This window comes from Gymnogyps californianus, chromosome 3 (assembly GCF_018139145.2).
Source record: "Gymnogyps californianus isolate 813 chromosome 3, ASM1813914v2, whole genome shotgun sequence".
NCBI lineage: Eukaryota > Metazoa > Chordata > Aves > Accipitriformes > Cathartidae > Gymnogyps > Gymnogyps californianus.
In genome coordinates, this window is record NC_059473.1 from 58,395,329 (window position 1) to 58,410,587 (window position 15,259).

Consider the following 15,259-nt stretch of genomic DNA (forward strand, 5'->3'; position numbering starts at 1 on the left):
GACAGAAAGCACTTGTTGGCCAGAAGAGTCTCTTCTCTCCTGACAGACTATGATTCTGATGACTCCATCTCTCACTAGATTACAGAAATGAAATTGTAGGCATGAAGCCAGCAGAAAACTCCAACTAACATAGTATATTGCCTAAGAAGCTAAGCCTACCATGAACATACGTCCTCTGCTTCTCACTTCAGCCTCCCATAGAGATTCCCTTCCACTCAGTTTTGCTGCTCTGATGCAATGGACCTCTCTGCAGACAGCGTGTAGTCTGCCTGGGGAGGAGACAAAATTTTAAGCGCCGGCTGTGGCACAAACTAGCTGAGGAACAAAGAATCACCACAATGTTCACCACGTGGCTCTCCATCACAAAAGACTTTTTTTGATCTAGTCTTTTGATGAGAAATGTATTGTTCCTTTACACTCTTGCATTTCTCCTGTTATGTTTGCTGGGTGAGCAATCTGGAGCAGGGCGAATGCAGTCAGGTCTCGTTGCAGGATTAGAACACACAGATGCACAGCAGAGCGGATAAATATGACTTTTAGTAGGTATGTTTTAAACTGAAGATCAGTAAACAAACCCAAATCAAACGAAACAAAAATTGTCAGGTGAAAAAAACCCCAACTATCCCAAAATAAAGCCCTTCTCCCCAAGCTCGCAACCGCCCTAGGGAGAGAATGACAGGGCTACCAACATAACAAAGGTTAATTATGTAATATAACATGCAAGTGAACTGTGCTTGCATAGTGCAATAATAGTAATAAAGCGTCAGAAGAACTGAACACAGCAGACAATTGCAGATGGTGTGCCTGCTCCCCTGTGCTCTTACGACTCGGCTGCGCGGGGGCAGTGGCCTGCCCCAGCTTTCCTAAATAGCTGCAAGAATTGCAACTGTGCTGCCAGAGCCGCCCCCTTTGCAGTTCGTTCTGCTGTGGAGCCCCTCTTAGAAGAGCTCTCCCAGGCGGTTTCTCTTCCATTAAAAACCTGTGTGGGGAAAACCCAAGAGGTGTGAGGTTCCTCTTGGGTTTAATTTCTCCTGCTGCTGTATTAACCGGGTAGGTAACTCGCAGTAAGTTTGTAAATAAACGAAGACTAAAACACAGGAGGCCTTGCTCAGGCAAACGGAGGAGGATGGGGCGGCAACGCCTGGATCCTGCACCCTTTGCGTGCCATTGCAGGGACCCGGCGGGTACAGGTGAGCACCCCCAGCCCTTCCCAGGGCACTACCAGGGCGGGCACATCTGCCAGCCCGGCAGCCTCGCTGCTTGCCGGGCCGTACCTGCAGCCTCCGCCGCTCGGCCCCGACGTGCTGCCGCTCCGCGCTGCCCGGTCCGGCCCGGCCCGGCCCGGCCGCAGCCCGGAGGAGCCGCGGGGCGGGGTCAGGCCGCGCTCCGGGCCGCCGCCGCCCCCGGCGAGAGGGAGGGACGGAGGGGGCGGGCGGGGGAAGCGCTGCTGTCGGTGCGCGGAGCGAAGTAGAGGCAGAAACTTCTCTGCCAGGAGCCGGCAGCGCCGCGGAGAGAGAGTCCTCGGGGTTGCGGCGCTCAGCACCCGCGGACAGGTAAGGCGGGGGGCGGCCGGGCGGCGGGTTGCCAGCCCTCGGCGGGAGCTACCCTGTGTCTGTCTGTCTGTCTGTCTGCGTGTGGTGAAACCTGTTCTCTACTGTTCATCTCTGCGGGCGGCTTCGCGGCCGCGGGACGGGGTCTGGCCGCCGCCCGGCTCCGCGGGCTCCTGGCGCCCCGTCCGGCGGGTCCCGCCGCCGGCGCCCCCGGGGCTGAGCTGCGTCCTGCCCGGCTCCGCGGGGCGCGGCCGCTCCGGCCTCTGGCGCCGCCGAACAAAGAGCCGCGGGCGCGTACGGCTCCGCGCCCCGCGCAGGGCTCGGCGGGGGAGCTTGCCCCGAGCCGCCGAAGGAGGCGTAGCTAGGGCGGCCCGCCGGAGCGGGGCCGCGGAGGGGGGGGGGGCTGCCGGCCGCCGAGCAGCGGCAGCCGCCGGGGTCCCCGGCTCCGGGCGCTCTCCCCGGCCCAGCTGCTGCGGCCGGTGCCCTTCAGCGACGCGCGGGACGGCCGCGAGTGTGGCAGCTGCCACACGCGTGTGCCTCTGCCCGGCTCTTCAACGCGTGTGTACTGGGGAACCTTACTCCGTCAGAGGCGGTCGTTGCGACACAGGGCTCAGCAGTTTGAGAAAAGACAGATGAAAATTTTAGCAAAATGAAAAGATTCGCTCTCATAGGTTTTGGTTGACGGAGGGTTGGGCGAGGGGGTGAGCTTTCAAAGTAAGAGGTAAAAAGGGAAATAGTGTAGTGAACAACGACAATTTTAAAAGGTCAGGTTTGTGGAAATAGTTTTAAGTCTGGTGAAGATGGTTTGATGATTTTTGTACCGAGTTTTAATAACATGGAGTAAATTCTGGCTTTTTATATGTCCGCAGGGCTCTTGTCATTTCCCAGGAGAGCTGCATGTATGAATCCAAGGGTGCCATGCTGGGTTCCCTATACATCCACAACTCCCACTGAAATTAATTTAACGTTTTGTTTTAAGTTAACAGCGGGATTAATGGTCATTTTCTTTAATCAGCTTTCGGTAAAGCTATACAAGAAAATCCCACTGGAACCGTTGGGATCTCTGTATGTGCAAAGAATGTGAAAGGAAACCAGTACTTTGTATGACCTTTTTTTATCTAACTTAACTTACAATAATGTGCTTTTATGTTTTTGGCATGAGTGAAACTTACAATCCTGCAAATATTTCTCTATGTATTTGGGCTTACTTCTGTGACTGGTCCCTGTGGGACCATTGGCTGGTGCTGGAGAGGCTTGCTCTCTGTAGTTGGGGGAAATACAGACATCTTACTCTGGGTGCTTTTGCACTAGGATGAGCTGCTGTGGTCCCATTGCACCCTCTCCCTTACGCCAGTTCATCTGACCCTGTGGAAAGCCAGCTCCGGGAGCCAATGTAGCAAAAACCTAACCCAGCCCCAGAGTATTTTTGCAGGAGTTTTTTGCAGCTTTGGCTTTGCGGAGGAGGATCTGGGGGAGCTGCTGAGCCCCAGTGCCATAGGGACAGAGCAGGGAGATGCGAGGAGGAAGGGGTGGACCACCCTTATCGCTCCACTGTCAGTGACGGTCAGATGAGTGTAGCAGGGCTGAAACTATAGTGTCGGGGTATGATTGTACTTTAGGTGGTTTAAACTGGCATAGCCTGGTGTCGCCCTGGCAGCCCCTGCCTACCTCTGCCTCTTTTCCCCATTCAAACCAGCACGAACGCTTATGCTGCCCTGCGGTGAACTGGATCTAGGCACTGAGCGAAAACCAGATTTAATTTTAACCTGGATCAGTTCCATGATTTGGTTCACTGGGGGGTAGGAGAAGAGGAAAGAGGGTGTGGAGAAGGTAGGGCTGCTTTTTTAAGCTTGCAAAACTTGCTATTGCTGCCAAAACTGCTTGTGGAGCTGGAGTGTGACTGTAGGTGCTCCCAGCTGCCTTTCCCCCTCCCCACCTCCCCCGGGAGCCTGTCCAGTGATTCTGCATGTAGCCTCGGGAGCCTTCCCTCCCTGGGTAAAAATGAGCCTTTGCAAATTAATCCATTAAGCATAATGGAGTAGTTTGTAACAGAAAAATTAAGCAAGTGCCCAAGTGTTTGCATAATTGTTGCTTTGGACAACAGTAAACACTGTAGGTAGCACAGCACAACGTGCAGGGCTTTATAAAAGGTGTGTGAGTTTGTAAGCTCTTACTGGTTTTTGCTGTTCTTCACAGTGTGTCTGTCTAGCACCTAATGCACAGGGTGAGCCAGAAGTTTTACAGGCTGTCATGACACTTGTAGTAATAAGTAATTATCACATGGCCTTGTGACAGGAATGGGTGCTCATCTGCTGGGTGAAATAAGCTACATGTGTTTCTTGATCCCGGAGCTGGTTGAAAAGTAGAAACTGGTTCCCAGCGTAAGGCAGCAAAGTCCTTGCTGCAGCAGAAGATGGGGAATCTGTCCTTTCCATTCCTGGTTACACCATCCCAACATGTCACTTGGACTGGCTCTAGTGGGTGTGAGTCAGATCAGGTCACTGATCAGGCTGAAAATTAGTGCTCACAATTGAAAAAACCATCAGTATACTGACTGAACTGCTCCTGTTTCAACACTTGTAATAGCGTGCCCTGAAGACAGGAGGTGGAAATACATTACAAGAGATGGAGGGTGCTGCAAGACTCCCTCTTTTAGTGGCAGTGTAGTTTTAGATGACGTTAAGCTGATAGTGCAGTTACTCCTTCCATTCCCCTTATTGCAGTCCCTTGAAAAGCTGGCAAAAGGTATTCATTTGGTGCTTAGGTCCTGGGGCGCACTCACTGTCTCGTGTTAGATCCTTACTGTAAGTATTCTGACTATCTGGAAGTACTAACTGTTGCTGCAATTGCAAATGATAATTAGCTCTTATTACTTGTTACCTACAGAAGAGAGGTAGGCCATATGTTTGCATGCAGAGCTTGACAGTATTGATTTATGGCGTTTGGGCACTCTTCGCCTTGGGTCATGGTGCAGCTCGTCATGGGGCTGACCATGAGTTGGTTGAAGGACTGGTTTTTGTTTGTTTGTTTGTTTTTAATAGCAGATGTGCTTCCAAAGCCTGCATTTGTTAGCCAGATCTGAGCTCTTCCATGCTCAGCTGATGGTGTTGCCACCAAGCACTGCTGAAGACCTCACTGAATCGCCTTCAGTGAGATGCCTGCAGAGGGTGATATGGGTGCCCTGCCCAGTAACTGCACTAGTGAGCTCCCTGCGCTGTCTGCTTGTGTTTGCAGTGACAAATTCAAGTCAGACCTTGCGTTTGATAGTGCGTAGGCATGTTAGTAAGGATCCTTCATGCTGCTGTGGAACACCCTTATAGATTGGCAGGGTTGCCGTTCCGTGTAGAGCCAAAGGTGAGATTCTGATGGTGCCAAAGTGAAATGCATTGCTTCTGAAAATGGAATAATAATAATATAATGATAATGGAAGAGAAAAGTTGCAACTGTTTCTGTGTATACTCTCAAATTCTCTGTGGGATTTTTTTTCCCGCTCTATAAAGTAAATTGCAGTGACACAAAGTAATGCACTGGAAAAGTTTGGACAAATGCTTCCAATGAGATTATATAATACAATAGCGAAGGAATTTATTGTGAAGCCTGTTCTTGATTCAAAGAGGAAAGATTTTCCCCGGTGGATTGTGGATAGTTTATAGCTTCCTCTCCCCTCCCAAAAGTGTACGTGTCATATTGTGTAACCACAGAAGTACATGCTTACTCCTCTTCAGCAAATGGTTTGTGAGGCCTTTAATAGCAGTTGTAAAGCTTGTAGTTCATTGCTTGGGATAGCATAGCTGAAAATAGGTTTTACTGTTGGTGGTAATTAAAATATGAGCACTTTTCTGGGCTTTGTTTTCTATTTCCTGTGGACCATGATTAAATGTTGGAGTGTCTAGATTTAGAAGTGCTTCTACTGTCTTTAGACGTTGAGATAACGATTTCCTAGGTGATCTCACTGCCTCCTTTCTCTCTTTAGAATTGTCTATTTCTTTCTTTATTTTAAAATCAATTATTTGAAAAAGAGTAATAAAGTAAGAGTAATTAATAGGTTGCGTGTGTTTTTGTTTTATCACATTTGCCACTGAATCAAATATGCTGTGATATGCAGTTTGCAAAGCAAATGGGTGATATTGAGAAGCCTTATAAGTTTTGAGGTCATGGGGAAGATCACAGCAAAGGAAGCAAGTTTGCTTTGCTTTAGATGTAATTCTTATCACTCATCTTTAATTTTTCATTCCTTTCATGGTTTGTCTAGTTTGGTTTTTCTTTCTTCTTTAGTATAGGGTTTCTTATTTCTAGGATGTATATGCTTATATCTCAAACATCAGGGAAGCGTGTTTCTCTGCAAACAAAAGTGGTATCATTCCAAGGGATGAAGGGTGAGAATAAAACCCTCACCAGGTGCTCGCCTGCTGAGTAAACAGTGTCTTCTCTATTGTGGGCACTTGGTACCTTGCTGTTGGGACTGGGTCAGCTTGTGCCTGGGCACAGCATCATGGAATAGCTCTCTGGCTCCTCTTTGCTCACCTGTGAGCTTCTTTTCCCTGTGTGATGCTGTGACTGTGGCTGGGTCAGAAAGCCGTGGAGTTACGCAGTCGCCCACTGCTCACGTGTCTGTAGTCTCTCAAACTCGGTGGTGATGAAGGACATGCCAGTGTACCAATGAGCCACAGAGGGTCTTGATTTTGAAGGAACCAGAACGCCCCTTGGCTGCCTTGTCGCCTGGTTGTGCTGCGTCATTTGCTAATGTGGCTTCCTACTTGCTGGCCTGCATCTTAATGGAGTTCTTCAACCACGCTAACTGATTGTGATAACTTTTGCCTGTCTAGACAGGGCCTTACTGCGTCTGATTAGATCCCAGCCTTGTGGCGTGCATCGCTGCCTGTTTCTTATAAATGCAATGAAGGAAAAAAAAAAGTGCATGTTAATAGTGCTTGGTCTGTTTTTTTGCTTTGCGGTGTTAGTATAAAATGTTTATAGAATGTTTACTTTTTGCCTGGAGGAAAATAGTTTTAGTCAAATGTCTCTAGGATGCAATTTACAAGTGAACTTCTTATCTCCAGTTAGGAAGGAGAAGACAAATGTTCTCTTTGAGGATATTAATTGGGGCTCCACTGAAGTCAGTTGCAGAAGTTTGTTGCTCACTCAAGTCAGCAACTTTTTCTCATATATGTAAAGAAATGAATTTCTCTGAATCATTAATAAAAATTAAAAGCAGGAAAACTGTTCTTGCTGCTTATTTTTCTTCCTTACTGCTTTTTGGAAGTGAAATAAGTTTAAATTCAACTTCGTCACTCTCAATATTTAAACACTGTAGAGGAAAGGTTGTATAAAATAGTTTTCTACTGTAATTAAAAAAAATATTTTTTATTGGTATCTGGTTTTAGAGAAACCAATCTTTACACAGTATAGGGTTTGAGATAAATTTGGGGTAGCAACAGGGTCTGTCTTGTCTTTTTCTTCCACGCCTTTCCCAGAAAAAGAGAGATTCAGATTTTAAAGTGTCTTAATTAAAAAAGCAAAACCATCTTGGGAGAAGAAATGAACTTCTAGTTTTGATTCAAAAAATAAATCAGAAGGTGGTACAAACGTACGTGCTTTTCAGTAGCTCTTATTCGTGTTTTAAACTCTGTACCACGGTAACAACTGCTTCTGTTTTTCTTGTACTGTTAGGATGGGTTTAGACTTAGAGAAGAAAGGAAACATGTCAAAGAAGTTAGCAGACCCTTCTGGTGTCTCACAGGAATGGGAAGTAAGACTACATTTTTTGGAGCTGGGAAAAGCAGTCGCAGCTTGGCTTGTGTGCAGTGCCTGCCCAGAGGAAATTCCTACTTTATAGCAAGAGAGTGGCCAAGGACTAGAGCATATTATTCTAATTAAATCATTTAGATTGCATCATCGTTATTCGAAAGGCTCTGTGCATCTTCTCTAAGTATAAAAATGAGAGTTATAGACGTGTTCTGCAGGGACACTCTGAAGAGTTTGGATACTTGCATGCAAAATGTCTTCTTCAGTTGATGCTGTAAAGTTTAAATTGCTGATTTGTTCTGATATTAGTCACTTGAAAATGCTCTTAAAAACTGTATCTCTTCAGAGGTAGGAGGCATGTTTATGTGCATTAACCATATGCGGAATTAGTTTCCTTTATGAAGCACCACAATATTAATAAAGTAGCTTTTAAAAGGAAGCACTAAATGTAGCTCTATAAAAATAGGACATTCACCTCTCATTCTAGTTCAAGAAACCAGTCTACTGCGGAAAGACTGAGTCCCGGATCTGGAGCCGATGTTGTTGTAGCCGCCCTCCCGCCGCAGAGCATTCCTTTAGGCCAGTTGGTGCAAATTTTGTCTTGACTGCCCATAGATGCGACCTGCCCATAGATACAGAGAGATCGCACTTTAACATGGTAGTGGTACCAATAATTAGTGTATAATTGTCGTGATTTCTCATAGAACTGTATCACAATTTTAGCGTGAGATATTTGGCAGTGTTAATTCCCTATAATTAACTTGTGTGATCATTGTGTATACGACAGCAGAAAGAAGAGAAACTTGAACCATTAAGATACCATTGTTTGGAATACAAAGCTTTTTAAGTAATTATAAACTTTCAAGCTTTACCAACTGACTGCAAGGCATCTTGTTTGAAAAAAGAAACTGTTAAAATAATTTACTTTTTTCTGTGGTTTTAAACCAACATGAATGTTTTATTTGAACTAAAATATTTTGTGTATATTCTCCTTTATCAGATCTCGAGGGGGAAAATATTTGCTTAAAGATGTTCAAGTTTTCAGATAAGTAACACATTGCTTAGTTTCAGGCATTTCAGTCTAAACTAATTAAGTTGAAATCATCAATGAATACATGCCTGTGTTGGGTTTGACTTGGTCTGAATGTGAGCTTTCTAAAATCGTTCTCGTTGTGTTACAAGGGGTCTTATTAATTTGATCCTCATGCTTCTTCCATTCAAGATGCGTGCAGGCTGATGTTCACCTTCATCCTGCTGCTCCCCAGGAGGCATAATCGGATCCAGTTCGAAGGGATTCCCCTTCCATGAGCTTTCGTTTCCTGTTGCCAAACAAATGTATCATTGGACTCTATAGTCCCCTCTAGTTGTCTATCGTATTCAGCTGCCTGGTGGAAGAATAGGGTGTATGGGAGATGCCTGCCCCTGCTTTTTATTCTCCATGTTATCTTTAACTCAGCATCAGCTTTTGAGGAAAGTGCTAAAAAAGGGAAGGAAATTCCTAGCCTGCTGCATACATGCAAGCAAGAGGGCATGCTGTCACTGGAAGTCAAGTGAGTTTTTCTAATGCTTTGATTCTCAAAAACGACAGCAGTTAGTTATTTCTGTAGGAGGAATACGTTTGCTCATTTAACTGCATCACACTTATTGCATGCAAGCTCGAAGGTTCCAGTTGTGATAGTACTGGTGCTAAAGCCAGAAACCGATGGTGGAACAGATATGGCGCTGCTTGTTTGAGATTCATTTTCACTGACAAAATAAATCAGTGTCACCTGACAACAGTGATTTCGGTGTAGCTATTTATCCACATAACTGTGGTCCCCGTTTGTCATACCGTACCTATAAAATCCTTCGTATATGGAAAAATGTTGCTAAGTGCTATTATGCTCTTTCATTATCACAAAGCACAAATAGCACCTGAAAAGCTAAGTTGTTATAAATAATTATAAGGTTGGGGTTTTTTTTAAATAGTGTAATTACTCATGCTGACTTTTTTTTTTTTAAAACTCCTTCTTTGTCTGGGTTTTCATGACCTCATGTTCGTGGTCTTGCTATGAATCTTTGCCCCTCCTTTGGTATTTTTTATTTGGTGAGAGTACCATTTTTGTTACTGAAAGTAAAAAAACTTTGCCTTAACTGAGTGCATTTGGCTCATGGAGTTCTGAATTAGGGGACAATTTTTAAGTTGTATCACAATCTAGTAGTTAACAGCAATAAAGGGAAATATCTGCACAACACTCACAATATTCTCCCCTCTGTAAGGTTTATGTGTTTATATAATGCTAGTAATGCATTGGACATTTGACAAAAGAAGGTGCTGCTAACAGGCAGCTTAATCTAGAAATATCCCCCAAGGATAATATAGATTGCAATTGGTAATAGGAATTGAACAGGGTTTTAGCATGTCATATCATGGCTGTGATTTTTATTTTTTGTAACTACTCTGTAGGCTTCTGGTTTTCTCTGCATCTGTGACTTACTTGTCTCAAGCCAGGTCAAGGTCAACACAACGTTACTAAGATTATTAAGATTTGTCTTATGACTGGCAAAGTGATAAAACTATTATTTTAAAATTTGCAATTGAGATGACATTTCAGGGACATAAAATGATGTGAATTTTGATTCTCGGCAATCGTGATGTAGGCTACTGATGTGTGTTGACACTCCCTTCTTGTTTAGCAGATTTGTTGTAGTTGGCATATTATTGTTAATAGCTCTCAAATTCCTCGCAGTAGTCCAGTCCTACCTTTGCTCTTGTTATGAACAACCAGTTCCTAGGCTGGCAGCAGGCAGGGAAATTGTAGGGTAGTGGGCAGCTAACTGTTATATCAGCCACTTGAAAGTGTGCAATAGATAGCAGCCAGGCCTAATTAACAGCTGCAATTGCACCATTGGGAAGTATCTACACGTACAGAGGAGTCTTGCAGTCTGCTCAGGGTTGCCTTGATTATTTTACTGGGTATTGTGGATGCTTGAACCCCAGTAAAAATACTGTGTATCTGATTACTTCTCCAGAATCAACCCCTTAATAGCCATCACAAATACTTAAATGCAATGTGTCTTCCTAAGGACCAGGTCAGATGAGATTTGAATTCAGATGATGAAATCTGTGTTTTATTTTTTTCTTTCTTTCTGTTTGGACCAGACAGAAATAGGAAAAAGGAGAGCTCTGCTGCTTTTTCCATTACTGAGAGAGAGAATTCACCAGAGTGTCTATCTGAAATAAAGTCAGTCCATATTGGTTGCTTTTAAAACTCTGACTCGGGGATATCCTTTCATCAGTAGTAAAGACTTTACCTTTTTACGTACCCTCTGTTATTATGAACAAAACTACATTTTTTTGTTGTTGTTGTCTGTGGTACTGACGTGAGCCTAAAACTGCAATGAAATGACGAAAGGAATATAGAACAAAATATGAAACTTGGGACCAGTACTCATGAACTGCTTTATTTGCTGAGGCATAGCTCAGGTATCACTTACTTGCAGAGTGTTTGTTTCTTCAGTAATGAAAGGTGGGTGTTAGTATTTTCTGCCTTTCTAAGGTGATGAAGTCTTACATTTTGTAAGGTAGTAGAAGACCCTCAGAAGAAAGTTACCAGATACATGTATTGTTGTTTAATCTTCCTGTTGAGGTACACAGCAATATTGTCATCAGTACTGCCTAATGAAGGAAAAGAAAGACTTGAGTGTTATAGTAGCATAATTGATGCTCGACAATTAATGGTAGCATCCTTAAAGTAATTCTTTCCTAAGCATTGTGCTTTTTCATAACTTTGCTAAACCTGGGTCTTTGAGCAATGTTTTCCTTCACCTTTTTTCTCTGTTGGGAGATACCTTCTAGACATCATCTTTCTCCCCTCTATTTCTTTTGGATCCTGACAGCTTCTACATTTGGTCATGGAAAAGACATTTCCCATAGCGGAGAACTACATTAGAAAAACAAATCACTGAACAGTTGCGGTTCTCTTGTTTGACAGTTTATGGAGCAAATGCTGGCTATGCACCATTTAGCATTCTCCAAGACAAAGTACCCACACAGTGCTGCCAATTTCATTAGAGAGCTACACCAGCTACTTTTAAAGTTTGGTCCTGTTTACATAGGAATTTCAGTTTTACTACCATACCCATCAAAAGGTTATTGTCTGCACACAGAGAGTCACTGTTTTTAGCAAATCTGCCTATAAATCTAAGTAACCAGTAATTAAATGGAAGTCTGAATACCAGGCAAGGAATAAAACTGAGGGTCTCCCTGTGGATTACGAAGTTATGCTTAGCATGGGCTGGTTTTAAGCACCAATCAGCCAAAAAAATATTGTAATTCATCATTAGGACCTACCTTTCCAAGAAACCAAAAGTTAAATTTCAACAAGAGGTGAGAGATGAATCAAGGAACAAAACGGTCACCACAAAGTGATGATTTCTTTTTCCTCTCAAAGAAAGGTAGCTGGAATTGGTGCTGCTTTTCCAGTTCACCACACATGTGGGAATAAAAGCTGGGTGCCTGGGGATGGTGTTGGGAAAAGTATGTCCAAAAGCTTTGCTGTTTTCTCAGTTACAACATCAGCCTCACACTGGTCCTCCACGTCTATCTGCATTCTCCCGTCACTCCCATTTCCACGGCCTGAGATCCACAACAGGACCTCAGCAGGTTGAGAAGCAGGGTACAGAGTTCACATACTATACACATGAATTATATGTCCACAGTGTATCAAGCTTTGCCAGAATCTGTCTACAGCCAAGACATAATGTATAGCAACACTTTTTTAATGAGGAACATGCATCTGTTACAGGTTTAGCAGAGGATATTTCTGGAGCAGTGTTAAGAAAATATGCTTTGGTTTTGCAGTCCCATACCCCTCTGTCTGTCTGTAGAGATGTCATTTTTGTGTCAAGGATCAGACACAAGGGCTTTCAACGGCTGTAAATCTTAACGCTGGATAGAAGCCTAGCAACTCTGCCCACTGTAAAGACGGTGTAAGTCTCATCGTCCCCTCTTCTGCTCCCCCACCCAACCCACTAAACAGACGTGCTGTTTGGAGGGTTGAGGAAGTATTTCTGAAGAAAGACTTGAATAAAAATGCTGTTCTGTTTAAGAAGTCTCGCGCAAATGTGTAAATTCCTAATTTTCAATAGAAAAGCTGTTATAAACAGTGTAATTCGAAGCTGAAGTCAAGTGTATTGGTTTAGTTAGACTCTCATTTCCACACCTTTCATCGCCTTCAGGTGAAAAACTTTGTGTGAAAACATTGACACTTGAGTCAAAAACTGGCCTGAAATGTTTTTTGTTAGATTGATAATGCAGGTAATGGGTATGAATGGCCCCAAGATTAAGTCAAGGCTTGAAGACAAAGCTATGAGTGTGACGGCAGCTCCCTCGGCATGTTGTGGTGAAGGCAGCCGGGAATGAACTCTGCCCATGTTTTGAGCCAGCATGAAGCACTGTGAACATTGCCAGCATGTGCCAAGCCCAAGGTAATGGCACAGAGCTAAAGGTGATGTCCCTGCGGCTCAGCAGAGTTTATTAGTTTGGCGCAGAGCCATGCTAAGTGTTCAAAAGGCTTTTGGTTATCTCTGAGTGTGGGCAGGGGTTCCTTGTATCTGTTCAGAACAAGTGTGAACCTGTCGACATCATAACCTATAGACGTATCCTGTGAATCTGCATCTTTGATGAAAGGAAACTGGCATCGTTTAGTATCTTGCCTCTCTTTGACTGCCTTTGAGTTTGTTAATAGATTTTTTTTTGTTGTTTTTTTTAAATTTTTTTTTACCTTGCAAAGCTTGCCTCACTGTGTAGAAATATTAAAAGAGGAAGAAGCGATTAGTTCCTGATTTGGTGGCCATCTAAGTCCAAAACAGCAAAAGATCTTTTCTGGACTGTGTTTCACCTTCTTCATCAAGCCTTCTTTTTTGAGCCCTGTACGCGTAGACTCAGCAGTCTTCAGTATAAAGCCGCTTGGAAGCAGCGTTTCCATGTGGGAAGGTTAGGAGAGGCGAAGCTTTTCAACTGATGCAGTCACTCCCTTCCCCATATGCAACCAAGGACTCCTTTGTTTTCCCTGCTACCTTGGTCTGGCTTGGAGAGAACTTTTGGAGAAAGATACAATGGTATAAGCATTTTTTCTGGTGTCCATGTCTAGCCATTTTGTGCTTCAGGCCCTGTCTGCTTCAGTGGTGCTTGTGTGGCATGCTGCAGGTTCCTCTGGGAATGGTTGCCAGATGACCTGAAGAGGAAGAGATGCCAAGGAGACCTCCTTAGCTGTACAGTGGAAAGTTGCATTGAGGGAATGGTGGCTTAAAGCAAGTTACAGACAGAGGCATCATCCTCATCAGGAGTACTAGTCAAGGGCATTTTGTTGAAGCCAAGAATCAGATGATGCAGAATTCACATCTGCTCAGGATTTCCATGGCTCTGTCAGCTAAACAGCTGCAGAGAAGACCCATAACGGAGTGATGGCACTGAAGGTTTTCCCATGAGGCATCCTACTTGGATGACTTGCATGAAGCAGCCATCTCCACGGTGTCAGGAAAAAAGAGTTTTACTTGACTTAGTTACCTAGGTCCTCGGTTCAACAGTGTATCTCTGGTTAGGCAGCAGAAGACACAGTGCTGTACATGGAGAACAGGAGGGAAGATGTGTTCTTCCTCTCCCTAGGATGTGTTGAGGGTGAATCCCCATTCTGCTCTTGTTCACGGTTTGTGTACAGCTTTTACAGATCACTTCTCTGCAAATTTCCCCATGGTGTCTCAGCTCTCACCTCTGGGACTACTCCCCATGGAGAATTCAGTGTGTATGTGGGTGGCGGGCAAGTGTGGCCTGCACAGTTAAGCAGCAGGAAAAGTTAGGATGAGCCACTGCTGACTGAAACAAAGGTTTGTTTTAAAATGGGGGGAACCTCCTCACCCAAACTTCCAAAACATGTCATTTAAATTTGTCTTCAGAAGATGAACAAGGGAGCGGTGATTAAGTGTAGTTCCCATTGCCCTCCTATTTCCCCCCCACAGCGAGAGGAGGAGGTGTGCGGAGAGCTTGTGTCAACAGTGCTAGTGACTGCCATGTGGTCTTGGGGGGCAGAAAGGATCTTGGGGAGGAAACTAAGTCATTTACATGGGCTGGTGGTGTGTCCATGTGAGTAATGGGTCATCCTTGTGCCAGTTGCATCGGGGTGGGGAGGTGCTGCAGGGGTGGAGGTGGTGGCTCCTGCGCCTCGCTGTCTGGGCTAGGAAAGCCACCCTGGCCCCATCAGCCTTGCGCAGGCAACGCCACCTTCCCCCCGTCTTCCCCATCCAGGTCCGTGACTTAGGCTGCTCCCCTTGCTGGAGGAGAGCAGCTTTGTCCATCGGGAGTTGGAGTGATGGCCTGCTTTCTTCCCGGGCTTTGGATGTGACTTTGCATGATGGGGCTGAGGAGCAGTCCAGCACTGCATTGCGTGGGGGGTGTGCTGCCAAATCTGGGAATTGCCCTTCGTGTAACGCCTCGTGTCCTTTGGTGCTGCTGGGATGGCCACCAGCCCAGGCCCTTGTCTAGCCCTTAGGCAGCCGGACTGGTCGCCCTTCCCTGGTGCTGCAGGTCACCCTCAGGTATTGAGAGCTTCCCTGGCCAACTCCCTCTTCCCGTGGCTTCCCTGCCTCCCAGCCCGGGTGCGCTCATGTGTGGCAGTGCCTGTCGGGTCTCATACCCCTCACCCCCAGCTGGCACCGGGATAATCGAGCTCAAGGTGCTTTCTGTTCGACTGCTTCTCTAGCAGCAAAACAGGTCAAAGTGTCTTCAGGATGCTGTTTCAGTATGTATCAGAATACCTTGCAGTATTTTGCTCTACTAAATATTTTAAGGCTTTTACACTTTGGCCTGTGTCAGGATAAAAATAAGTACAGGACTATCAGACTTTCCCCGCAGGACAAAAATTCCATTTTCCAACCACCTCTAATTATTTCCATTCTGCTGTCTGGAAAGGATCTGGAGACAATTT

At 45.0% G+C, this 15,259-nt stretch overlaps 1 protein-coding gene across 1 annotated transcript in view; it reads left to right on the forward strand.

The window, feature by feature from the left end:
• The first annotated feature begins 998 nt into the window (after nucleotides 1-998).
• TIAM2 (TIAM Rac1 associated GEF 2) overlaps nucleotides 999-15,259 on the forward strand; it is a 180,829-nt gene continuing 166,568 nt past the window's right edge. Inside the window, exon 1 of the mRNA XM_050895201.1 lies at nucleotides 999-1,050. The gene's annotated coding sequence lies outside the window, so the exon portion shown is untranslated. The remainder of the gene's footprint in view (nucleotides 1,051-15,259) is intronic.